General features: G+C 37.8%; 1 protein-coding gene across 2 annotated transcripts in view; it reads right to left on the bottom strand.

Moving 5' to 3' along the window:
* Positions 1-25,009, bottom strand: part of foxj3 (forkhead box J3) — an 80,728-nt gene extending 55,719 nt beyond the window's left edge. The window contains exons 1-2 of one of the 2 annotated variants that reach the window (XM_014002882.1): positions 24,700-25,009; positions 19,561-19,606 (exon numbers count right to left, since the gene is read on the bottom strand). The gene's annotated coding sequence lies outside the window, so the exon portion shown is untranslated. The remainder of the gene's footprint in view (positions 1-19,560; positions 19,607-24,699) is intronic. The other variant, XM_014002881.1, reaches the window with a different exon arrangement.
* Between the last annotated feature and the right edge of the window lie 611 nt (positions 25,010-25,620).

Here is a 25,620-nt window from a genome sequence, read left to right as displayed (position 1 = left end):
CTTAATCCATACATTGGGAACTGTTCAAAGCAGTAAGTGACCTGTCACTAGATTTTATGAACTCTAGTATCGATTGTTTTTTGTTTTGACTAGAAATTACAAACCTCTACCTATGCTTTTGTCTTATTAGAAGAATGAAATATTTCATCAGTTTACGTTAAATAATTGRTGACAACTTTGATTACAATTCTTCAATCAAAATGGGTCATTTTGTAGCTCAAAAATAACTCTTGGTTCAAATTTTTAGTTATTTTGATATTAAATTGCATCACAGCTGAAATCACAATGTAAAGTAATTTAGCAAAATTTATTCACTTTTTTAATGGGCCAAACAATTAAACATTTTATCATGGCAGGCAGTTTAATTTAAAATAGAAGAAACTTTCACATTAATAAAAGAAATAAGCCTTGAGGGACGAGCATGTTAAAGTTTTTCCTACTTTAATGAAAACGATAAAAAAAGGTTGTTAAGTCTAAAGAATGGCACAAATTTAACTAAGGTGATGCTTAAGGGACATTTTTTGTCTTTTAACTGATCTCAGACAAAGTGACATGGTTCAGTGTGCACCCACCATATTCCTTAGAGGAAACACATATGAGCACATTTTCATGTGCGACAAAGATGTGCTAAATAAGAAACCATGCTAGAGCTACTGAAGCRTGAGTTAAAGGAATTACCTGAGTGGGCAATGCATGCTTTGAGAGTGCACAGYGCAAAAATCAGGTCATAAATTTCAAATTCAAAGACATCGGATCAGCAGTTACAGCTCTAAAGCTGGAGCTGAGAGAGGAAACTGTGACAATGCAACACTCAAACAGAGCACTCCGTTTTAAAACAACAAAGCATAAAGTAAAATAAAATAAAATAAAATACAAATAAATATAAATATAGCTGAAATCAATTAGATTTTATCAGTCTGTTATACATTCCTCTTCAGTAAAGCCTCATATTGTCTGTATTTATAATGGCACTGGAGCTGGTGTTATAATTAAAACCATTTTGGTTTTTAATCAATATTCAATCTCTCAGAAATAATTAACAGCATATTAAAGAGTTTACTGCCTGACAGAGCTGGATGCCTCTACATCATTAAGCTGTTGAAGCGCTGCTCTTTGACTCCTCATGTCCCCATCTCAGTGGTTTACTGCGCCTCCGTACAGGCTCTTTAAAATGCTCTTGCAGTCGCGGTGTACCTGCAGATATTAACACAGCCCACTGAAAACATACAGCATGTATGACAAACTCGATCAATCTCACAAAGAGATGTTTTACAGGTTAAACATAAGCAATGGGCGCATGTGTGGACGTTTATAGCAAATCTAAGTTCAATGAGCTTTACTGAAAGAAAAAAATTCTAGAAATAAATTTAGGATTTTTACAGCATATTCTGATATCTAAAGATCAGGTGTTAAGTTTTCCACAAACTAAAGTTTGATCTCCAGYCTCTTGACATACCAATGTCACTGAGCATGGCATTAGCCTGACTCCAATATCCACCCAACCATACTAAAATTTAACTTACATTTAGTGAAACTACTATGTGTTAAAGTTTTATTGTGCTTAAAAAGAATTAAACCTATGATGTGAAGAGAAAGAAAATGCTTGGATATAATGAATCAAAATGAGAAAAAACTTATACCTCCCATACAGCTCTTGCTATTGAATGACAATTTATTTCTGATCCAAGATATTCTTGTTTGTGACATCATCAACTTTACAAATTTTCGAAAACAAAGTTAGTTTTAGAAGCATAAAATGGTAAATTCTCTGTTTACATTACATAACATACAAAAATAGAAATACCTCCACAAACATGTAACACTGTAAGAAGCCACAAATGTGAATATATGAAGGTATGGTTTGCAAACACATTTCTTTAACCTGTGTGTATTTTTTTTATTATGAACATTGTACAAATGTTTATACAAAGGGTGCATGTTGGTGTTCAAATATACAAATTAGGTCATCAATACATAGAATACCCCTTATAGTTTGAGGATGAAGATTTAGATTGAATTACAAAAGACCAGTGCTTTGCTCCTGTAACATTAACAGTATGAGTGCATGAACAGGTGAATCAGAAAAGCTCACCTTAACGCAAAGAATAATAAGAACTAAACTAATCACAGAACATTAACAACTTGTTCTGAAACATTTGGCCTTCACCTGACATGTTTTTTGGGCCTATTAACAACAACAATAAAAAATAATAAAAACACAAAAGGAAGATTTCAAATACCCACATATACCGCTATGCAAGTCACAAACCCATGAAGTCAATTTGACTCCAAATTAAAATGATCACATATCTAAAGAGAGACATACCACAAAAAGTTAACATTGCTGCAGAAAGCTCTATAAAATATCCTGATGCATCTCAGTAATCCAGGTAAAAAATCAAAAAGAAAAAAATTGTATAGGTCTTCTGGACGGGTTCTTCTCTAATGAAACCAAGAGACTTCTTCAGTCTGAGAGTTTCAGGCAAAATTCAGGCTTTTAAGCCCTGCCTCCGTGTGACTGATACTCACATCACATGGCTATCGTTGACACCTAATTAACACTTATTGTTAACAGGGGGTGGAGTGATACTGGCAATGGCAGCGCTGTAGGAGGGGGACAACTGAAAACGGAGGCCTCCACCTCTGTTTAATGATGGACGGTCTTTCTTCACAAAAATGGCTTCTTTTACTCCTCTCTCAAACCAACGTTCCTCTCTATCAAGAATGAGAACATCCTCATCTCTGAAAGAGTGACCGCTGGCCTGTAAATGAGTGAAAACTGCAGAGTTCTGGCCATCAGATGTAGCTCGTCTGTGTTGGGACATTCTTTTGAACAGTGGCTGCTTTGTTTTCCTGATGTATAACTGGTTGCAGTCCTCCTGGCACTTAACAGCATATACAACATTGCTCTGTTTGTGCCGGGGCACCGGATCTTTGGGGTGAACCAGCCTTTGCCGTAATGTGTTTTGGGGTTTGAAAGCCACTGGGACATCATGTTTAGAAAATAAACATCTCAGTTTCTCCGAAACACCCGCAACATACGGAATAACCACTGGTTTGGGTCTGGGTCTGGGAAACTCTCAGACTGAAGAAGTCTCTTGGAGAAGAGGCGAAACGTTTCATTAGAGAAGAACCCGTCCAGAAGACCTACACAATTTTTTTCTCTTTAAAATAATTTAAAATAGATGTAGAATTCAACTAAAGTGGTGCTGTGTCACAAGAAATTGTCTGTTTATACTGTTTAATACAAATCTTGGGCATTCTCCAGACGACTTCTGTGGTAATATAAGGGCAGTTTGGTTTTCTTCTATTCAGCTGATTAAGGCCAGAGAAGTTGAGTAAAACACAAAACCACAGTGGTCTACATCATGACCAGGATTAACTGACCAGAAACTTGTTTTCATTTGGAACAGACTAGCTCTCAAATTCTATACCTGTTCCCTGCACCATGCTCAATTGCAGACAGTTTCCATTCATTTGATTTCCTAGAGACAATGTTGATATTTATTTGGGTGTGGATGAGAAAGAAGGCAGTAGCAATCATTGTTTTTTTAAGCTGTGAAGTCAAAATACCTACTGACAAAAATATAAAAAATATATTCACAACTGTGAGCTCACCAAATAAGAACTACAACAAGTCATCACAAGAAGATTCATCATAACAGAGAAACTGTTGTACTGTACACAGCATGAGTATTTTGAAAAAGGAATAATACAGTTGCATAAGGAATGTGCCAGAATATAGAATAGTCTTAAACACATTCAAACATATAGCTTGCTTCAAAAACAGTTTTTTAAATGTCTTTCAGAAAACTTTTTTTTTATTATTCAGCTTTTAATGAAACAAGAAATAAATCTTAATACCACACATTTAGCTTTTATGGTAAATAATAAGCTTTTAATAACATATTAAAACAGTCCTTTTACACTAAATGTAATCTAAAAAAATGAATATTTTTCTGTGCCTTTAAACATTTCTTTCTCTACAGCATGAGGATATCTCAGATGCAAACAAAAGCTCCAAAAACTTTAGACTTTGCCATTCCACTGGTGATAAAAAAAAAAAACAAAAATATTTATGTGTAGCCATCATAAAAGTCTGAACCTCGCAATCTGAATTTGCAAGCTACACAATAAAATGGATTTCAAGTATTGATATTTACATACTTACATCTTAGACAATCAAATTTGACAGATTGCTTAATAAACCTGCTTTTAAATCTTAATACTGGTCGACCACTCAGCACACACCAACTCTGAATGAGGAAGAGTTCTCATGTCTGTGTGATACATAAAAGGCCAAAGCCAGCTCAGAAACCCTGAGGAACTCCAGTGACATCCACACCCAGTACTCCCTCTGACAGATTAAATCCTGTAGAAACACAGGAACTCCCTTCAATGTGAAAAAGATGTCAGGCAGCAATCTGCAACTGCTGTCAGACAGAAGGCTGGAGGAAGAGACGCTGTTCTACTCTTATGAAATTGACTTTGGTATTTCCACTGGGGAACTCTMCTTTGCAAGAAGGAAGATGAAGACGCTGTGTGGGTTGCTGACTTATTTCTACATCATCCACGATGAAATGGCATAAATCTTTCTGTACAATTTTGAGCACAGTGATCAAATATTTATCTGGCCTATAAACCAGTTATGCCCATAAATAGCATAAATACCATCAATTAACAGAAAATGTAATTAAATTTTATTAAGGTTTAAGCATCAATTACTCACATGTTACTGTATTTTGACCAGCCTAAAATTTTGCCAGTTTAGCAGGTAAAGAAATCATGCCATATTACGTCAGAAGTTTGAATTTGAGCCCAGTGAAAAAAATAGAGTTTTTCCAACAGTCTAATAGGAGGTGTATTCTTATTTCTTCAATTGGCTCAGCTCAGTCTGGGCACCAAAACTGATAAAACAGGTTGGAGAACAGACAATGTGTTTAAGGTTAATCCAGTCTTTCAAAACCTTGCAAGTTCCTGACAGATTGTCAGCATGTGAGGAGTTGGAGACAAATCCAGAAATCTTACTGAACAGAATTCTACAGCAATAATCAAAACATTTGACACACTTTCTCATTAGAGTTAAATAGGAATTGTGTGTGCTGACTTTTACTGCATTCATCTTTGGTTTGCAGATATGTAAAATTACAGTTTATTCTTGTTACTGGACTGGATTCCCAGCTTTTGTTGGATTTCCCTTCCACATAAAGTGAATCTGTCAATAAAATGTCATTAAAGAATACATTTTTTTAACCAAATGTTCCAAAAAATAAGTAACAAGGATACAGTTTTCTAAAGGTAGTGCAGCTAACAGATTTTAGACTTGGTTTATTAAGGTCTCAGCTTTTCTTGAATGTCCGTTATGCTACATTTACACCGAACGTGTTTTGAGCAGCAAAAATATGTTCAGACCTGGACAGAGAGTAGATGCGCATCTGAGGAGGGAGGAGCGTCTTGGTTTTTTTCCAGTCTGTCTCAAGGGCGGATGAAATAAAGATAAAATAAAGAAAATGGCTTTGCTTTATTTACTAAAGAGCAAGCGAACATTGCGCACACCAGATAATTAATTCAMCAGATAATTTAGAGGCAGTTTGTTTGGTTAGTTTCACCACTCCAGGAGCTGTGAGCTGACAAACTATTTTTTGTCCCAAGCCCAGTTTAACGAGATCTGTTTAATGAGCTGCTGACCCACATCGGTGCTGATATCTCCAGCCAGAACACCAATGACAGATGGTCGATTTCAGATAAAGAGCTCCTATCCGTCTGTTTCAGGTTAGCGGACAACATTCAGGAAACCGTCAAGTGGAAAAATGAGTCTCTCTGATTGGATGACGCAGCTTGTCGAGCAGCAAAAGTTCTGATGTTWGAACTCGAGCGTCAGCTGCTTTGGATGCACCGCATGCACGGAAAATACTCAACCGCACCTTCCGCTGCCTTGCGCGCCGCGCTAAAAAGGACTTGACGTGCTGCGTCCACCATAGACTTTGCATGTAAATCGGCCGCTCCTACTGCTCAAAACGCGTTCAGTGTGAACGTAGCATTCCCCTCTGACTGATCGGCAAAGTTCATCACAAGACTCAAGTGGTAAACAATAAAGATGAAGACATGCCAATCTTCTATGACAATCTATGAACTGATGAAGCTTCACAGATTCAGTAAAGGCCTGGTTATACTTTAACATGTAAGACATCAAATCTATACGTTACGGTGAGATGGTCTTTTTAGCATGGCCAATTTTCATAAACAAACAAGCCCACAAAGTTCTGACCAATTGCACAATATTGGCACATACCCTGTGAGAAACTTGTTCTATTAAGGGGCAATGCACAAGTCCGGGTCTCAGTGGAGGTGCGAGAGGAAAAAAAATACATTATTTTCAAACCATGTCAGCGCTCTAGAGTGCGACCAATTTGGTCGCAAATGCGACCTGATTTCCTACCAGTGTAACAAAAAAAATGTTCGGTCGCACTKGTGCCACCAATCGTTCGAGGGGGAGGGGTCGCCTGCTGAAAAAAAAAGTTTCCATGTTCCATAAAAAATAATCCAGCAGTATCAATGGTCGCCCGCCAACAGTCTCATCTCTCCTAATAACACTGCGCTCTGCTCGCTGGCTCCGCCCCCCCACCTCCCGCGTGCACACGTTTGTTATTCTATCCTCATGCGGACTTTGCATTGGTTTCCATTCATTTCCCTGTCAATTCTATAGCCAACCATAACCTCCCAGGTAGACTACACACTAGGGGTGTAAGAAAATATCGATACACTGAAATATCGCGATATTTCATTTCCCGATACTGTATCGATATTCTAAAGCCCTGTATCGATTTTTTATTAAGGTTTAAAATGTCAACCTTCTTGCCAACTGTTCATTTTTATGTTGTAGTTCAGCCTCTGACCATTATTTGGCAGCAGTGAGCCAGCCATTTGGCTCCTCTACCTTTTGAGGTAGAGGCTTTTGTTAAGTGTTGGCTGACCATATTGTAAATTAATATTAAAAACTAAAAGCTGCAAAAAACATATTTTCAAATTATTTATTGTCAAATTTAGTCTAATAATTGAAAACATGGATGAAATAAGAAATATGAAACAAATAAAATAAAATACAAACAAAGCAGAACACAGCTAAATGTATCAAAAGCATGTCTCTGTAATATTAGAATTTTCTGAGACAATGAATTTTGGTTTTTCATTTTTTCCCCTGTAAGAGGTTTTTATTTAATAGAATTTTTGGACAAAAAAAAATCGCAATATATCGCCTTGCTTATAGTATTGCAATATATCGGGATATATCGTATCGTGACCCCTCTGTCATGATATGTATCGCCAAATTCTTGCCAATACACAGCCCTACTACACACCTGACCCAAACCCTAACTTAACCAGGCTGTGTGTACCAGGGAAATGATCAATAATTGCACCCACCTTGAAGCAAAAACCTGCACACACACTCATGCACGCACACGCATAGCGAAACAAACGTATGTTTTCTTTTGGTTTGTGTTTTTTTTTTTTACCCATATCGGAGTCTGAAAAACAGTTCGTTCTTGTTAGCTGGAGATAAAAAGAAGATGTGGACGGTTGCTCGCTCATCCATCTTGTTAATTTAACAGTCGGGGTCTACTCTGTGAGCGCAGCAGATCATTTCAGCAGCATGAGGAAGCTCACCTGTATGGCAGGCCGCTTTTGCACTTAATCGACTTTACCACAGTTACATTCCAAGCATCTGAAATAGGTTCTTCTGGGTCTCAGGAGGATAAGACTAGACACATTAGATATTTAAGTGAAATAATATAAGATAATAAGGTTCAACTTATGCTAATGAAATTGCAGATTTTTATGGGTTATTATTTTTAAAAAATCTGCACAACCTTTTAATAAATATCAGTAATATTTCTGTTATTAATCATTATTCTCTGTTAATCATTCTGGTTCATCCAAGGSCAAAGATCCATAGGGCCAAACTACAGGAGTTGTCCATCTGAGGGGCATGTGTCTAAAAGAAATTTAACCATGAAATGTATAAGAGGTTTATAAGACATTCAGCCCTTAAACATTTGCACTTAGAATTTTATAGAATCACTTTAAATACTTTTCAGTAAGTTATAGGTCTTGTACAATTCTGGTTCAAATAAAGAACTTTATGTTTACTAGATTGTTAACTAATTATTTTTGAGTTAATATTGCCGTAATGAACAGTGATTTAAAAGAATAACCTGTAAAACTCTGATGTTTAATGCGACGTGGTTGAAAATTTGGGTGCATCTAACTTTTGTGCTGGTGCACCTAAGAAAAAATGTTAGGCGCACCGGTGCAACCAGTGCAAAAAGTTAGTCTAGAGCCCTGCACATCAGCAAGATACAACTTCTTGCATCTCATGGACTATAAACCAGGCTGAAAACTACAGGTGAAGTAATCCTGCTGCACATCAGTCAATATAACCAAATTTGCCCAACTTTAAAATCCACATACCGTGGTACGTTGTTTAATGACAGAAAATAAAGTCATGTTATTCCTTTGAAAAATATCCTGTTTGTTGCTATGCTTCACTATCAAAACCAAGCATTTTAGGGAGCTAAACTTTTAACAGAATCCACACAAAAGCCTAATTACATTTTCCAGCAGTGATGATGATTAGACTGTAGCGTTTCCACCATATCTGGGTGGTGTAAAAGATAAGGCTAATTAATGTGGCACCGTTTGCATCTTTACTTCTGTAATTCAACAGTGAGAGGAAGAGAGCCACCAGAGGAGGCTACAAATGTTTCATGTGAGTGAGAAGACTCTCTTTCTTCCAAAGCTCATGACATAACCTGCTCCTAAAACTCTTAAATTCTTGTGCTCTTTTATCAGGCAAGCCTGTCTGCGCCTCTCCTTCTCCTCCACCTATCCTTTCTTGAGTTTAAATTTGTAAGTTCATCCCCCTTTCCTCTCTCCGCTACCCCACCCACCACCACCACCACACAGGCTGCGCTCATTACAGCGGATTTGCATGTCTGCTTCAGAGCAGTATGAAAGGAGATGAAACAGAACTCCCAGTGGCTGCCTCTGCAGAGCTTCACTCGTCTGACAGAAAGAGCTTCACTTTGGGCCCCAGACAAAGCCAGCAAACAAATGCAGGCATCTTAAACGGGCCATAGACACGCAAATATAAAGTAGCAAACACAGGACTGCTTCCCGGGAAAAATTTACACCTCACAGAATTCAGTTTAAATATATCTATATGGAGGTAATAAACTGGGAAATAGAAGTCTACCTTCCAGCCTATTGCTTCTTTTCTGCAAATTACCAGTCAAGTAACTGGGAAGGAGGCAGCAATGAGCTGTGTACAGTAGCATCAATCTCATTCCTGCTCAATAATCATAAGCCACAATCTGTACTTGCCGTATTGGTTTCAGTCCTGGACCAGAAACATTTGTTTTTGGCCTAAAACCAATACCGCCACTATCCAGTCACGTTACAGTGAAATCAGATCTTCATGATTCCAGCAAAAGTGCAGGAAAGTGCACCTATTAGTTTCATTCTGCAGTAATTCACTTGTTGGGGTATCTAAAATACAAAGTGCATTTCAAATAAAAAATAAAATACTGAGCTCTTTACCATTAACATTAATGTTCATTTTGCATATATATATGCAATCAGACATTTAGCCATTGTACCCTCCTGTACAGTGGGTAAAGTTAACTTTAAAACCACAAAACAGTCAAACATTAATATAAAAGACATTACTTTAAAAACACTTTCATAGCCCATCTACCTGTATGAGTGAAATTCTGTAGCATGATGCTGATAGAACTAATATCACACTTTTCTGCACCCGTGCAGCCGTGGAGATATGACATCACTATTAGTCTTTCCATTTAAAGATTATGTTTGTTGTATATTAAAATGCAAAACAATTAACTGAGTAACTAATTGGTCAATTACAGAAAAAGAAGAAAAAACCTAATGCGTAATCTGAAAAAAAAAAATCTAAAATTTTTAGATGTTTGCCTAGTTGGGTCCTTTTATTAACGATGACTCACTTGGTGAAAGCAGCTTGTCATGTGCCATGCAACATGAGTCACTGTGGAAGAGAAGGGCAGAGAGTCCTATACAAACAAGCTCCTGACCTGACCCATTCCTCACTGACCGCAGAACTTACTTTAGCCAGAAAATAAGAATCCTTGTTAAAGATGGTCACTCAAAATAAAAATTACATTTTAAAGTTAAATAAACCGGCATCGTTCAGTTTTACTATGAACTTAAATGTAACAGCAAACGGTCTAATTCTGCAGTTTGAAATGCATCTACTTTATCAAAAGCAATGACAAGGAGAACCCTTCCACATATAGACCTATGAGTCACAACCGGCTCTGACTCATACATAAATAATGCTTTACTAAGTAGATAAATATAATAAGCAGAAATTAAAAACGGAATTAAAACCTTTTTTTTTTTGCTTCAAGATTTTCACATCCATATTCTTACCCACAGTGAACACATACAGTAAGTAATAGAAATCAGCAACTACTTTAATACATCTTCAACAATCATCTGACAGGAAGTAAGACTAGTGCTAAATCAAACTCAAATGTATTGATTTAAAACAGTCACACAAACATTTTCAAACATAAAGTCAGTCACAAAATTTTAATCTGTTTGCAGAGTTTGCACTGACCAAGAGTAAATGTGGTTTAGATGGTGACTTGGATGGCACAGATGTCATAGGAAATCAAGCAAACCACAAAAACAATGTGCAATTCAGCACACAAAGCTCTAAACTTTCCTCCTTTTCAATGTGCTGTAATTTTTTGTTSTTGTAAAGCTACAAATAGCTTATTTTATCACTGTACTATTTTCAGAGTGTAAGAAAACATACTAAASCTTAAATTATACATAAAAGGAAGCTACAAACAAAAAACACTTGTTATATTAACATGCACAGCAATATTGATAATATGTATGAGAGAAACGTGATGATGTTTATTAGAGTTGCACACAATTTTGTATTCATATTTCTGATCATGTTACAACACAGTCTGATAAATGACATTCATAACATTACATTCTCCTACACCGGTGTTGTGTCACATCCACCCAAAGCCTTCATTATATCATTATCTTTCAGAACTCACGGTTGGCTTGGGTTTCTCCCTGACCCCAAACTCATGTTCTCCTTTTACCCTCAGTAATCCTGTTCTGTAGCGACTCTGCTAGAGCTGGAGGCAGCAGCGCGATACACGATGCCGCTAAAGCTTCAGCAGGACACAATACTGTGATTAAGGTGCACACACACACCATGGCTGAGATCAGAATAAACCACAAAGCTTACCGTAGTTTGATTGTCACTTACTTCATTTATTACATTTTACAGGTGAAGATGATTAGAAAATACAGCCTACAAGAAACGACTACTAATGATTTAAGCTTTTATAGTTTATTTCCTTAGAAGCAGAAWCTCAAGCTATATTTGATCCCATCAACAATATTTCAGTTCCAATTTCCTTTTATTTTCAGCGTATGGCTGCAGGCCACTGTCCTTTCATTCAATTACCATTCTACTGTAAAGGTACAAACTGTACTTTTTTTTTTCTTTTCAGAAATTATAGGTTGTTCGAAGAGAGCACTTTACAAAGAATACTTTAATGTAGCTTTTTCTTTTTAATTGCACGCATTCAACATAAGACATTTTAGCTTTTAGCTGAAACCCTATTCTATTTAAGAAGGTAACAAAAATAGCTTATGACCTACCGGTATTTGTCTTAACTTAAGTGCATCTGGTGAAATCTGTCATCGTTTGCCCTAATGTAACATCCAATTAAAATATACTTATCTTAAATAAAATTCTTTATAAAGCCCAATCCAGTCTTGACAAAATGTCGCATGTCCTGAAAGGCACACAGCATGTTACTAAACCACAAATGTGTTTCTTAATTAAAACCCATACATGAGGTTTTAGGGTAAGTGATTTGTGGTTCTGTTGTAAATTTTAGCTGTGACAGATTTTGTGTTGGAACGAGTAACAAAGAAGGTTGACCGAAATCAGCACCACAACTATTAACAACTTTTCCTCTTTGTTCAGGAAAAACATTATAAAAAAAAACACATCATAAAATATGGTTATATGGCAGACTGATATAAGGAAGAGATTTTTAGTACTGCGTAAAAGGACAGAGAAATGTCTGGATTTTACTTTATAAAAGAAACGCTTCGCTAAAAAAAGTTTGATAAAACAAATTCAAAATCCCAGAGTGACAGTCAAAAAGGTTCTTTGCTGGGACTTTTAAACGAAAGAAAATAATTTGAAAAAAATTAATTGGTGAGCAGACGAGATAAAAAAGGTTTCAAAAAAGCTGTCATTTTGGCTTACTTAATGGGGATTATCAGGCATAAACCCAAGCTGCAATCAGTATTAACCAAAGAGTTCATAATTTGTTCCTCTCCAATTATTGTCACTTTTTGTCAGTGCATCATTTTGATTCTCGGTAAGAGGACTCTCACAAAAAGGCAGAAATCAGAGTAATGTGAGCTGCCAGCAGAACTAAGCTGGAGTGCGGCGGGGGCATACGGTGCACATTAAGTCATTAAAGTCCCCATGCTTACAGTCCCTCCCTAACCCCCCACGGTACATGCCAGCAACTCCCTTTCAGACGTTGCTCTGCCTTTTGCATCTTAATAAGTTGAGGGAAACTAGAAGGGAAGTCGAGGCATGGCAGTCTTTTAAAAGGAAGCAGTAAATGACTGAACACACACCCCAGGGCAGACATGCCGGGGGGTTTCCAGGAGGCTGGTGTGAGCGGGGCCAATTGTGTCAAGATGAAGGCGACAGACTAAAACAAAACTGACAAATCAAAGACTTCAAGCTCTGCAAAAAAGGGGAAAGAGCAACCAAGACAACGCATTCAATTGCACAGCTTGCTTCTGCGTCAACAACAAACAACACAACCTAAAAACTGCAATTAGTGTTTAAAATGGAAATTCCATCTGCCGCAAAGCTGCATCTCTTCCCAATCACAAACCACCCTAAACCATCTCTGTAATCCTATGGCCTTTGATCAATCTGCCTTTTTTCTTTTCAGAGGCAGACAACTGTAAAGCAGACATTTGTAAAACTGCTTCTTAGCAGAAACTTTATCACTTGTTCTAATCCATGTAATATACAAGAGCAACTGTTCAAACTTGGGCTCTACAGAACAGCCAAAACTATCATTAGTTAAATAAACTGAGTCAGTCTTCAGGCAACTTTCACTAGATGCAAATGCTTAGTCTACATGTGGAAAACATAATCTCTGTCAATTTTGATAAACCAGGAATAAGCAAACACAGACATATGTAGTGGAATTACAACAGCAACTTAACAAGTTTCCTTTTTAAATTGGCATTTAAAAAACACTATAACCTTAAACTCTTTTTGGTTCTAAGGAATTATTAGCTAAACTGTTTACTGTGGATCTTCTTTCCTTGTGATAAAAGGAAATCCTCTGAGGTGGCTGCCATGCTGACACAGCCTTTATTTGCTTGAATCCAAATTTGGGAATATTAAGTGCATTTTAATTGACTTATATTTAATCTGCGCACTGTCTTGCAAATGAAAAAAGATCTGCTGGCGCTTGTAGAAGATATAAAAAGTAGGTCACCCCGTCTCCTGTGAGTCATACGTTTTGGCAAGAGACCAAGGCAAGCAGGTATATGAGAGACAGAACTGGAGCTGAGAGAGGCCCAGAGGTTTACTGACAATATTTAAAAAGTTTTTAAAAGATTATCAAGATATTCTCAAAGTTTGTATTTTTGTGATGCAAAGTAATACTACATTCAAAATAATGCAACATTTGCTGTGTTACATGTTTAACTGCAGCAGAAAAAAAAAGCAGTATGGCCTTCTGAAGGGCATGCAACTTTATACTCCAYCTTTAAAATTTTCTCCAGTATATTTCTTCTACAGCAGGTGTAGCCTAGGTTTTCCCTCAGAGCTCAGGACACAAGTGTTCCTCCCAGGGCCACAGCACCTTGGAAGAACAGCTGACTCATGGGGTCAGACTTTGGCCTGAGATTTCCAAACACTTACTGTGTAAAGTTAGTGACTCAGCCCGATCAAAGCTATCAGTCAAACAGTCACAAAGGAGGAAAAAAAAACACATTTTGAAGCAGCTCCAGCGCACCCGGTATGTTTAAGACCCTATGACCAACACACTGATACTTTCTTAATTACAATAAGAAACTGGCACAGATCTGCCAACGAGCCCCTCCTCCTGCTAACCTCTCCGCCCTCTCATTCATCCACCCTGAGGGAGAGGCATGCAGGCCAGAGGAAGTATGACTCATCTGAGTAACAAGAMGCATTCTTCTAAATTCTCCCCAGACATGTTGTTTGCTACGTGAAGAGCATGGGAGAGAATAATGTAAAAAGAGAGAAAGAAAAGTAAAAGAAAATTAAACATAACTCTAGAAACAGCTCATGTGCAAGGAGAAAAAAAAGCATGAATAGGATAGGACTGATGGGGTAAGAGTGAGTTATCACATGTGTGGGTTTCCTGGTCCACATAGATCAACATTTCCTCCAAATCCACAGAGGGAATCCTTGGCTTCTGTCGGGGGTTTTCTGAATCACAGATGCAAACTCCAAGTACTACATCTAACGCTAATCTGTCAGGTTTCACACAGGAAGAAAAAAGCAACAAATGACGACAGCAGAGTTTTTGACATGCACTTTCTGCTGAGCATGCAGAGAATAATGAGGCAGAACTGRGAGGCAGAAAAAAAGGTGCTAAGTCACTGGGTCTACTTCTTCCCAAACAACCCCACATCTGCGGAGCTTGGCACTCACCACTACAGAGCGCAAGCCTCAAACACAACATTACACAGTTACTCCAACTTCTGCATGAAGTTATTTCTGGAACAGCCTACATTAACATGGTTTGAAATCACAAGACAATTATAGTTTTAGATGCTAGAAGCTTCACCATCAAGACAGATGTAACAAACAGAACTGTTGAAATGCATCCTGTCTTGTGATTTTATGATAAATAATCCATCCGTCACCAGCAGTTTAATGTGAGTGTAAGTGACATGACAGCAAACCTTATTCTCAGGRCTCCACATCCCAACATTAAAAGCAGATTTAGGACTGTGGACACCATTAAAGACAACTGTCTTTGTCCTAACTCACAAACACTGAAAAATGACATTCAAGTGTGTAGCCTTTGTAATGTGCACTGAATACTCTCTCTCTAGAAAGTAAATAATGTAACAAGCCAATTATTAATATTTAAAAAAGGAGACAATCGTCTGACAATCTCAAGTAATGGCAGTCTAAGGCCCTGTTTACACGAGACCAGTCTCTGGAAATGCTAATGTTTACTGGGGTGAATACACACAAAAAAAGAAACCCATTCACATGGAACCACTGCAGTGATGTACCAGGGTTGCCAAATGGGACATAGTGAAGTGTTTTACTGTCCCTATAAAAATGATCATATTTTAAGTCAAAACAGCAGATATGCTGKATTAATATTAGGGCTGGGTATCATGGCCAATTCTCTAAATCGATTCGATTTCGATTCATAAAGTTCTGAATCGATTACTCACAATTCAATGAAAATGTTTATTGATATCGATGTTGTATTTTGCAACGGTGCTTATGCAATATCACTATTTTTTTCTCTTCAACATAAACAACAGGTTTTAAGGACAAACTTTTAAATTAAACTGTTTAATCTTGAAAGAAAACTTTCAAGTTTAAAAGGTTTTAAAGTAAAAAGGAATTGCAGGTGACAGTGTTCATGGATGCATTCATTTTTAAGTAATTAATAATTATTTTTGATAAATAAGAAGTGACGGGAATAAGGTTGCATGAGAAGAGGTGGGCTAATATAAAGTATACTTGTGCCCACATCTTTTGAGCGTATGAAAACTGTATATTTGTAATGCTTGTTACCTTCTGTTATGTTCAATAAAAATTATTAAAACTTAATTCATAACTTATTAAAACAATACAACTACAAAATTTCATCACAGTGGATTTCATTAAGACGTTTCTTTAAGTTTAAAAATAATATTGGTAATGGTAAAAAACTAAACAATGTAGTTAGATAGAATGTGGTCTTTAACACATTTAAACATGCCGGTGGAGAACAGATTCAGTCAGATGTTTACATACCGTAGTTTGGTTCGAGCGCCTGAATGAGCCACTTGTCAAAACCTGCTTTGTTTTTGCTACCACGTAGGAGCACAAATCTTTGCAAACAAAAGTCACCATGAGTTGGCTGGTAACATTAGTGATTCCTTAGTTTATTTTGTTTTGATCCAGACAACTTGTAATCGAAAGCTAAGGTTAGCACTGAATGTCAACCGGATGTAAATATATGGCAAGCCAGGAGTGACAAAATACAGAAAAGTGCCTCAGACGCGCAAACAAGACGCCATGGGGAAGAATCGATCTCATGCCCTGTGAATCGATTTTCCCAAATTTAAATGAAATCGATCTAAGATTGATTGAATATACTTTTTTTACCCAGCCCTAATTAATACTGTATATGACTCACTCAGTCATATAAGCTGAGTGAGAGTGTTTTAAGATAAGTTGTGTGTTGTGTTTGGTGAAAATGTGCACTGAAAAAGATGCAACCCTAATGCCGATCTCACTCATGCGCTGATCATGCAGTGGCTGGTGAATAAACTAATGTTCCTTCGGACCTAGGATACTTCTTGTGTTTTGCTTTTACAAGCTGCAAAGGATGAGTAACGGGGGAAAAAACACTCTGCTGTATTTTTAATTTATTGTAATTGTTGTTAGTTTAGAAGAAACTTTTGCCATGTGCGCTTTCATTGCTGCAGGTGCTTCTCACCTACGCCAGGRGTGCTCCTGAAAATCTCCACTCTGAGACCAAGATTCAGGAACAACGGCTGGTGTCATGTACACATTCGGCCGAACCGCAGCAAAAAAACTGTGGTTGTTTCAGTCAAAATTGGCATTGTGTTAAAGGGGCCTAAATGCAGCTTGGTAGCAATGATTGTATGTTTGAAGCTGACAGATGTTTTCTACTCTTTTTTTTAAATCAAGAAACAAAAGTATCTTATTTCCATTTTTATACACTACCAAAGTTCAAGGACACAAAACGTGCATTATATTAAATGCATGTCAGTAAATCCCTTACACAACTCAATGCATATGTCCAAATAAGGACTTATCACCAAAAATAAATAATAAAAAAAAAAGCATTTCCATACTGAACATAATTTTTGTGCATGTTCTACCCCTGGTACTTTTCAGCAACAATGATAAATGATATGTATACGTTACTACATTAGTAACAGAGTTAGTAACATATACGTATCATTTTCAACAAGGAACAATTGGGAATTTAACAAACCAACAAGCACAGAGCCAGCAGGTTAATTTGACATATGAGTCGATGTTAGGAAGAATCTGACCTAATAAATTTTAAAAAGTACCAAATATCTCCTACATGGTTTCAAGTATGATAAAAAAACTGCAGAAAATAGCATTTCCCACACTCAACATCTGAACCAAATCACTAGAAGACAACTTTAATTTAAAAAAAAAAACATGTATTCTGCTCCCTAATTGCCCTCATATTACCTTTTGATCTTACCAGCATCAATTGGACACATTGCAACCTTTTTCCATCTTGAGGTATTATGTTTTGTCATTCAAACATATTGCAAAATAAAAAACTAAAGTACTTTTATAAGTAGTTTCTCAACAATATTAAGAGCAGGCTGGTGTTCTTAGATATTTATATACTACAGTAAGATAATAAAATTTTAAGTAATCTAACATTAACAATCTAATAAAAGCAAATATTTTAGCTCCTTTCTTCCACTACTCGTATTTTGCACAATCACTCCCTTTTTGCACATTATTTTGAATCACTACATTTATTTTTACAGGAACATGACGTTACTATGAGAAAACTCTGACTCTATAAGATCCTTTTATAAGAAGTTACCTCATGAAATGAATTACGATCTTGCAAAACCATACGCATGTGGATTGAGGTTCTGTCACTTTTACAAGCATGTAGGAATGACATGAARAACAATATGTTTTAATGACCAAATGCTGTGGATTTAACAGCTTGATGCAGCCATTAATATCCTGTATATCAAGAACAAAACTGTTTACTATCATATTATAGCAGATAATGTGTCTAGACTGCTCAAAAATTCTTCCTAGACTTTTCTTAGCCCAAAATGTGCAAATTATTATTCTCTTTTCTTTACATTTTTTATATTTCCTTTCCAATTTATTTTACTTTTTGCACTTTAGCACTAAGTTGATACATTAACTTGCCAAGTAACCATGATGAACATGTGTGATATTAATGTTTACAGGTTTTGCCATCACAGAGCTTTAATGCAGGGGAATCTGCACAGTTTGGTCACAGTTAGGAACACATTTACTCTAAAAAATTTCCCATTTAAAATCAATGTTGCACCCCCACCTCCTCCACACTAACTTATCCAGSGGCCGTTTTTTTCTTGTAAGTGAATTTTGCCATTGCCTGAGCAGCTATTATAATTATCAAAACCTATGCAAAATACTATTATGAAAGCTCCACGTTTATTACTTAAGCTGTGTCAGCTTAGAAAGCTCTCTTACTGCACACAGAATAAAGGTCTCCTGAGAGTGTGATTCATAAGAACAGAAATCCCTTTCATTGACGGCAAAAACTCTCACTGATTCTGAGAACCTGCTAGTGCTCAAGGACAAACTGTAAAAGATTATTTCAAAAACATACTTTGAGGTATTCAAAACTCAAGCAACTTATATTTATAGAGGATTTAGCTAGTCTTCAGCATCCATAACATCAAAAGAAGTCAGACTATTTAAATTGTTTTCTCAAAAATGTTTTTTACATCACATTAGCAAAACATTCTCTGTGCTACAACGCATGCACTCCTGATCACAGCAAATGCCTTTGTTTAAATAACCCAAAAATAAATGTATCAAGTGTTTTGCCATCATGAGTCAACAGGCTCTTTCACAAACCACCTTAAGCAAGGACTTAGGATGCCTTCCGGATGTGGACCAGAAGGCAGCAGCACCATTTGTGCTGCGAAGCGAGGTAGTAACAGAGCTGAAAAAGTCTACATAAAAATGTAAGCTKGTTTTTCAACTCAATTATGTGACGAAATGATGACAAATGATCCGTGCAACCCCGTCGTCCGCAAACAACAGATTTATTAACGAGGAGTGATCAATGATGACATTCAGCAAATTTGTATACAGTTTAAAACATTAGGTAACCACAAAGATAATCTCTGAACTGAGTTAACTCCTCGTTTTGAAAACAATATGAGGCAGACATCATACATTTAATTGTCTGCACTCCATGTCAGTGCAGCTGAGTTTTGCTCCATGCCTCCGTGGGTTTCATGATGTTGGCTTTGTTTCTAAAAACTTGCATTTATCCATCAGTGTTTTATGAATGGCCAGAGGCAACGTAAAGATGGACTCGTCTTTGTGGCCATTTTGCAAAAGAGCCTAATGAGACCACAGTGCCACTAMAGTACAGGCGCTGCCATCTCCCCCACCCCACCTGTTTCTCCTATACTCACCAAACGGACACAACAAGCTTTGCTGTGGCTTGTTACAGTAGTTCCCCTGCAAAGAGACAGTCCCTGATTAGTCAAACTGGGGAAATAGACAGATACGCTTTCAAATAAAACATGCATCTGTGCAAATGTTTCGGTAATGTTAGGCAACAAGCCAGATAAATTAAATATCACAAGCTTTTCTGAAATGTGTCTACATCACACTCAGCAAAGACATGAGTTGGAACGTACTGGACTACTTCACTGACATATTCCACTCAATAGACTGGGGGCAGGTCAGATGAGGAGAGCTAGACAGTATATTGCTGGGTGAATAAAAAATGAAAGTCTGGAGCTTCAGTAAACTCGCTCTCTGCCATCCCGTGAGGAGGGTGGGTGGTGGAGGTGCGGGGTGTGTGTTACGGTGGGGTAGAGACTTGTTTGAAAACTGAACCAGTGCTGCATTCCCACATCCACCCGTATCTAGCGAGGGGCTCTTTAAAAATTCATTAATTTACAGCAAAAATAGATTAAAGTACCCAGCTGAGCAAAACTYAAAATTTGGCTCCAGAATAACATTAATGATAAAACATCTCGCTCAAGCCCAGGAGGGTTTTGCCTGGAGAAACAGTTCTGGCTTTTTCCACCTTACAGCATCTTGAGAATAATTTGCTTTCAATCATAACTAAAATAATGCATTTCTAATTGTCATTTTTAATTACACTTTTCTTCAGATGGAGGGAAAAAAAAGAGCTAAACGAAACCCTGCAAAAACTAATTAAAATCCATCCAAGGATATGCCATTCCCATGATGCCATGCCAATGCCATTCTATTCACCATTTGATACTGCAGCTACAGAGACTCAATGACAGCTGCTCCAGGCCCTCAACGAAAAAGAAAAAATCTAAAACTGCAGTTACAGTAATTGCTCTGGCCAGCACTAAATGAGGTTCACTTAAGTGCAATTATCCCCCTCTGATCTCTCAGATAAAGAGACTTCTTTAACATGGAGAAGTGGGCTCACACAATGTGACTGCAAACAAGATTCAAATTGGAATCAGGGAGGCATTTCCAGCAGATGAATTGGCTTCATAGCTCATCTGCATTCTAGTGATGCAAAGTGTTACTAATGAAGACTGAGCCATTCCCTTCTCACCAAAACAGCTTCTAGGAGACCCACACTTCTTCCTGGATAGTATAAGAGAGCGCAGAATATTTTAACCAGATCTTACAGTTATTTAGTGTGAGACGCATTATATAACGCCTTATAAACCAATGGAGAACATCCTTTTTATATGGAAATCCAACCGGTGAAGGAAAATAATAAGAAAAAAAAAGAGGTTATCATTCCAGAGCAGCAAGAGATTGAAAGAACTCTAGATTCAGACAAATAAGTCTTTGAAAAAAAAATTAGACAAAGACCTTTGACCAACAGTATCAGAAGTCCTTATGAATAAATTGCCATCTGCCAATCGGGCCACACAATAGGTTTTCAGCCTCAGGGGTAAGATGTGAGAGTCTAATAGAGGTTGCCAGTTGGGTGCCGTCCAACAACACAGCGTGGATGTGAGGGGGGGCTTTGATGGCCGTTTTTGTTGCCACAGGCTGAAGGACCACCAGGAGTCTGATAACTACACCTCACGGATGGCCATTTGAATAATCACTTCAACAAGGGGGGAAATTAAAAACCCTCTCTGTAAGACCTGCTATGCACAGGACCACATACAGAATTCCAAATGAGAAGACTGTAATAAAACAACAAAAAAATATCTAAATTCATTTTACAATTCCTGAACCTTAACACATATTTCAACTGCTAATCAATTATACATCTTAGCCCCACAAGCCAAGGGTTATCTGTAATACAATGACATGTCAATATTTTTATTAGTCATTGTCTTGTAGAGATAATAAAAATGAAATTTAAGCTCCATTAGTTGCGACCACATAACCCCAATATCAATCATCAACAATTTACGCCGAAATTCAATTTTGATTTAAAGTTTTGCCCCTAACCAGAAAAAACAGCTTGCCTAGTCTAAGGCTACGTTCACACTGCAGGCAAATCCGACCCAAATCCGATTTTTTTGACCCATYTGACTCATATCCGATTTTTTTATGACAGTCTGAACAAGACAAATCAGATTTTTTCAAATCAGACCCAGGCTGTTTCAGTATGTGGTTTTAAATTGGATATATATTTGATGTTTTCAAAGTGACTGCAGTGTGAACACTCATGTCACATTCATCTGACTTTTTCATAAGTGAAGAGGGGGTGAAGGATCGATAAGACACTAACCTGAAGTCACACTGTTTAAATCTGTAGCTCCATGTGTTTACAGCTCCAAAACACAAGTCCAGTTGCTTCGTCTTTTTACTTTTCATTTTCCACGTAGATAGTRTGATAATAATGATGTCCAGCCTGGGTCGCGGAGAGTATCGATCCTAAAGTTAGCTACTCGGTCGATACTTTTTTCCAGCTCGTAGTTTCGTTCAAAAAAAAAAAAAAACTGGAGCATCCCGGTCAGAGGCAGGTTCAGATATGAACACTGAACTAAAGAAGCAGGTCAGATAATTATTTAATCGGTTCTGATTAAACAACAACTTCCGATTCGATGTGCAAAATGTAGCATCCATGCTAACTCTGTAAACAAACAAGCCGGCTGATGAGACGTCACGTCTTTTACTGCGCATGCGTGTCACATCAGTGCTGTGTAGCGTTCACACAGGAGTCTGATGCAGGTCACATTTAAAATGTAATGTGAACGTTCACACAAAAAGATCAGATTTTTTCAAAAAAAAAWYYKRAMYKRRSYTTKRRRAMCYKSMRKKTGAACGTAGCCTCTGACCACCATTTGGTTCCTTTAGGCACCCTGCTGGCCCTGACAAGTTCACTGATTTTACCAGATGTAATAAAAGTGCATTAAAAGAGAAAATTCTGACACACTTACTACCATAAGATCTTAGAAAAGAAACTGTCATGCTTTTCATTTACTGAGAGAAGCAGTTTTCTTAGAACGCTGCAGGATGGAACCAACATTTAAAAGCAGTATCACATCCTCCCATTCACATTAACAGGTTTGCTTATAATGAAAGTAACATCATTTATTCTACCCACTCTTTCCATTTAAACCATTTAGTCCATTACAGGCGTAAAAGGTGTTTCAAAATATTTTTACAGAAAGTCACAAAATCTGCACCAAAAGGCTAAAACCTGAAAAGAAAAACAACAATAAAACCTTCCAATTTTGGCATTGTAATTATTTTAGTTCAAAAAATATACATAAACTTAATATACTAATATGTACTGATAATAACTGCACAATGTAATTTATATTATAGTAAGGAATTTGTGCTTTTGGTTCTGTTTCTCTTGAGCCAGTAAAAATCTACAGAACGTGACTTCTGCTGTTTCAAGATTTGTTTAAATTAAACTAAAAATGTAAGATAATTATGGTTAGAATGTAAACTGATAAGCGAATGTCTTTAAGGTTTGTGAAATTGTGTGTGAATCTTTTTGAGTTTCTGTTTGGGGTTAAGTACACTTGGGCTTCAGCCTATTCTTTTTTTCGGCTGCTTAGTTTTGTGCTGTTATGGTTGCTATTTTCAGTCGAATATGTACAATTAATATACACATAAAGTGAAACGGTTGTTTTAATTTGACATAAAATCTCAGTTGTATGATATGTCTAAATTTAAGGAACACAGATGACTAAAGCATAGATGGTGAAAAAACTGAGATGTGTTTCAGCTTTGCATCACAAAAAATAAAAAAATAAAACAAAGCCCAACTGACAGAAACTTTCAATTGAGTTCTCTTGAGAATTACTTTTTGAAACCAGTGTGACCAACAGAAGCTATAATGGTGGGGTTATATAAACCTGAAGTGACAACCTAATTTTCCAAAGGAATGTTACTTTGGCTGTGCTTACCTGGAAGACCATCATAACTAAAACTCCATGTGTCCTCCACAGCTGCATGCACAAATAGCCTCGATCCAGACAGCTCTGTGGGCCTGCTATTTAAAGGATGGGTGATTAAGGAGCAAACCAGATCTGACCTTTGATTGTGGGTGCTGACTAACGCTGTGGGCATTTTGTTAGTTGAAGCGTTTGGTATGTTGAGAAAGAGAGAAATCAGGCTTATTATGCTGACTTTATGGTAAAATATTTTAGTCATAGTGAACCTGATGATTTGCTACAGTGCTGTGCCTCGCTGAAGCAACACTAAAAAACAGTTGTTGAAAACCTGCACAAGGTGACATCGAGCAAATCAGGAGTGCAGTCAACCATCCTCTAATAAAGGCCATTGGAGTAAACCAAGGACACACCGATCACGATATGAAAAGATGCCCATAACTATGGGTTCCTATGAAAATCTATAAAACGACGCAGCACAGGACAGCCTCCAAACCAGTAGCATGAAATTAATCCGAAAGCTGTTCTGCACTTGTTGATTGTCCGGCCACACGACAAGCCTGCGCGCCGTCATACGAAGTCAACAGATGAGCCTCGTTATATTTGTGCAGGAATTTATTAGCCGCATGTGAAACCGACGATTGACAGACGAGAAAACACACTGCAACAGCTGTGAGTCGGAGCACGCAGGAACGCCAAAAGACACTGGGCTCACACATTGCACTTTCATGCTGGACACACAGCCGTCTCACATACCAAACAGCTAGCTTGACGATAGCTGCAGGAGGTTTGGAATAGGTCATTAAATCCTTCTTAATGCGGGGAAAACACACGCACACCTGATACTTGAAAAGAGCGCCAACCTTAAGTTAGCTTGAGTTAGCTGCTCACCCGACGCTTGGCTAGTAGCTGGCTGTCAAAGTTGCCCAGTCAGTTGTCACCGGTTGCACACAGTGCTGCTAGCAGGCTAACGCGAGGCAGAGCTGTCAACTCTGGAGAGTTACAGCAACACGTCCGGAGTGTACAAAACACTGACCACCGGGGCGGAAAACAAGACGGGTTTGTTAGAGAAAATGTAAATATGTATTCTCGCAAGCTCCACCGCCACAACAAGCGGAAAGCTGTGTGTCAAGGGCCTGTTCATCGGGCTCAATCCCCAGAACTTCACTGCGGCTCACTTCCCCCGTCAAAGTCGACCATTTAATGGGCCCTAGTTCAACTTCCATTCCCGTGTAGCTCACTTACTCTGGATGAAAGCAGCCGAGACCGTGGCTCTCCCTGTAAATCCCAGCGTTTAGTTTMAGAGCACCCGTCTCCTGTTCCGTCCACCTCCCCTTCTCGAGATAAGGTGTCCCCCACAGCCCCTCTTCCTCCAGGAGTGTCCTGTGTGTCTTGACGTTGTTGTCCTCTTGTGCAAGGCGCTTCTTCACCGGTGTGCCTGCGGTGCCGTGGCGTCCCTCCTCAGCTTCTCCGCCTTCTCCMGTTCGAGCCAACATCCGGGACTCTCCCTCCCCTCCTCCTCGGTTCGGGTTAAGTGCCCGGAACTACTTTCACGACGACGCACATGAACATTTCCCCCTCCCCGCCTTCTCATCTCGCCTGCCGCCACAGAAACTAGCGCGGTTGAACGCTCACGCCCGTAATGGAAACAGCGCCCATAAATTTCTACTCTTCGATCAATAAACTGATCAATACAGCTGCTGTATTTAGAGATAATTGTGAGCGAACGTAACTTTAAGTGCCTTCTGAGGTAAGGCATAATAAATAAAGAACTGAATGAACGTAACAGGTCAGTGTTAGTGAATAAAAAAAATATGAAAAGTAGATGAGGACATTTCGAAAAGCCACACTCATGTCGAAGTTGTGACTAATGACTAAATAAATCTTTATCTAAATGGCAATAAATCACTGACTAAACATTTACACGTCATCTGCAAGTCATGGTAAAGTGCAGGTGGCTAAAGTTGGGAATTTTCAAAAAAAATTGCCAAGTTTTATATTTCTGCTTCATGACTTTATATCTGCAGCCAGCCTATGTAATAGGTTATTAATTAGAGGTCCAAACTCTGCAAAATAAAATAAAATAAATACAAATAAAGAGAACCAATTAATGACCTGAACACACCCACCGAGAGAGAGAGAGAGAGAGAGAGAGAGAGAGAGAGA

Source organism: Austrofundulus limnaeus, unplaced genomic scaffold, assembly GCF_001266775.1.
Source record: "Austrofundulus limnaeus strain Quisiro unplaced genomic scaffold, Austrofundulus_limnaeus-1.0 Scaffold15, whole genome shotgun sequence".
Taxonomy (NCBI): Eukaryota; Metazoa; Chordata; class Actinopteri; order Cyprinodontiformes; family Rivulidae; genus Austrofundulus; species Austrofundulus limnaeus.
The sequence above is the reverse complement of the archived record's forward strand: the minus strand, read 5'-3'. Positions and strand labels throughout refer to the sequence as shown.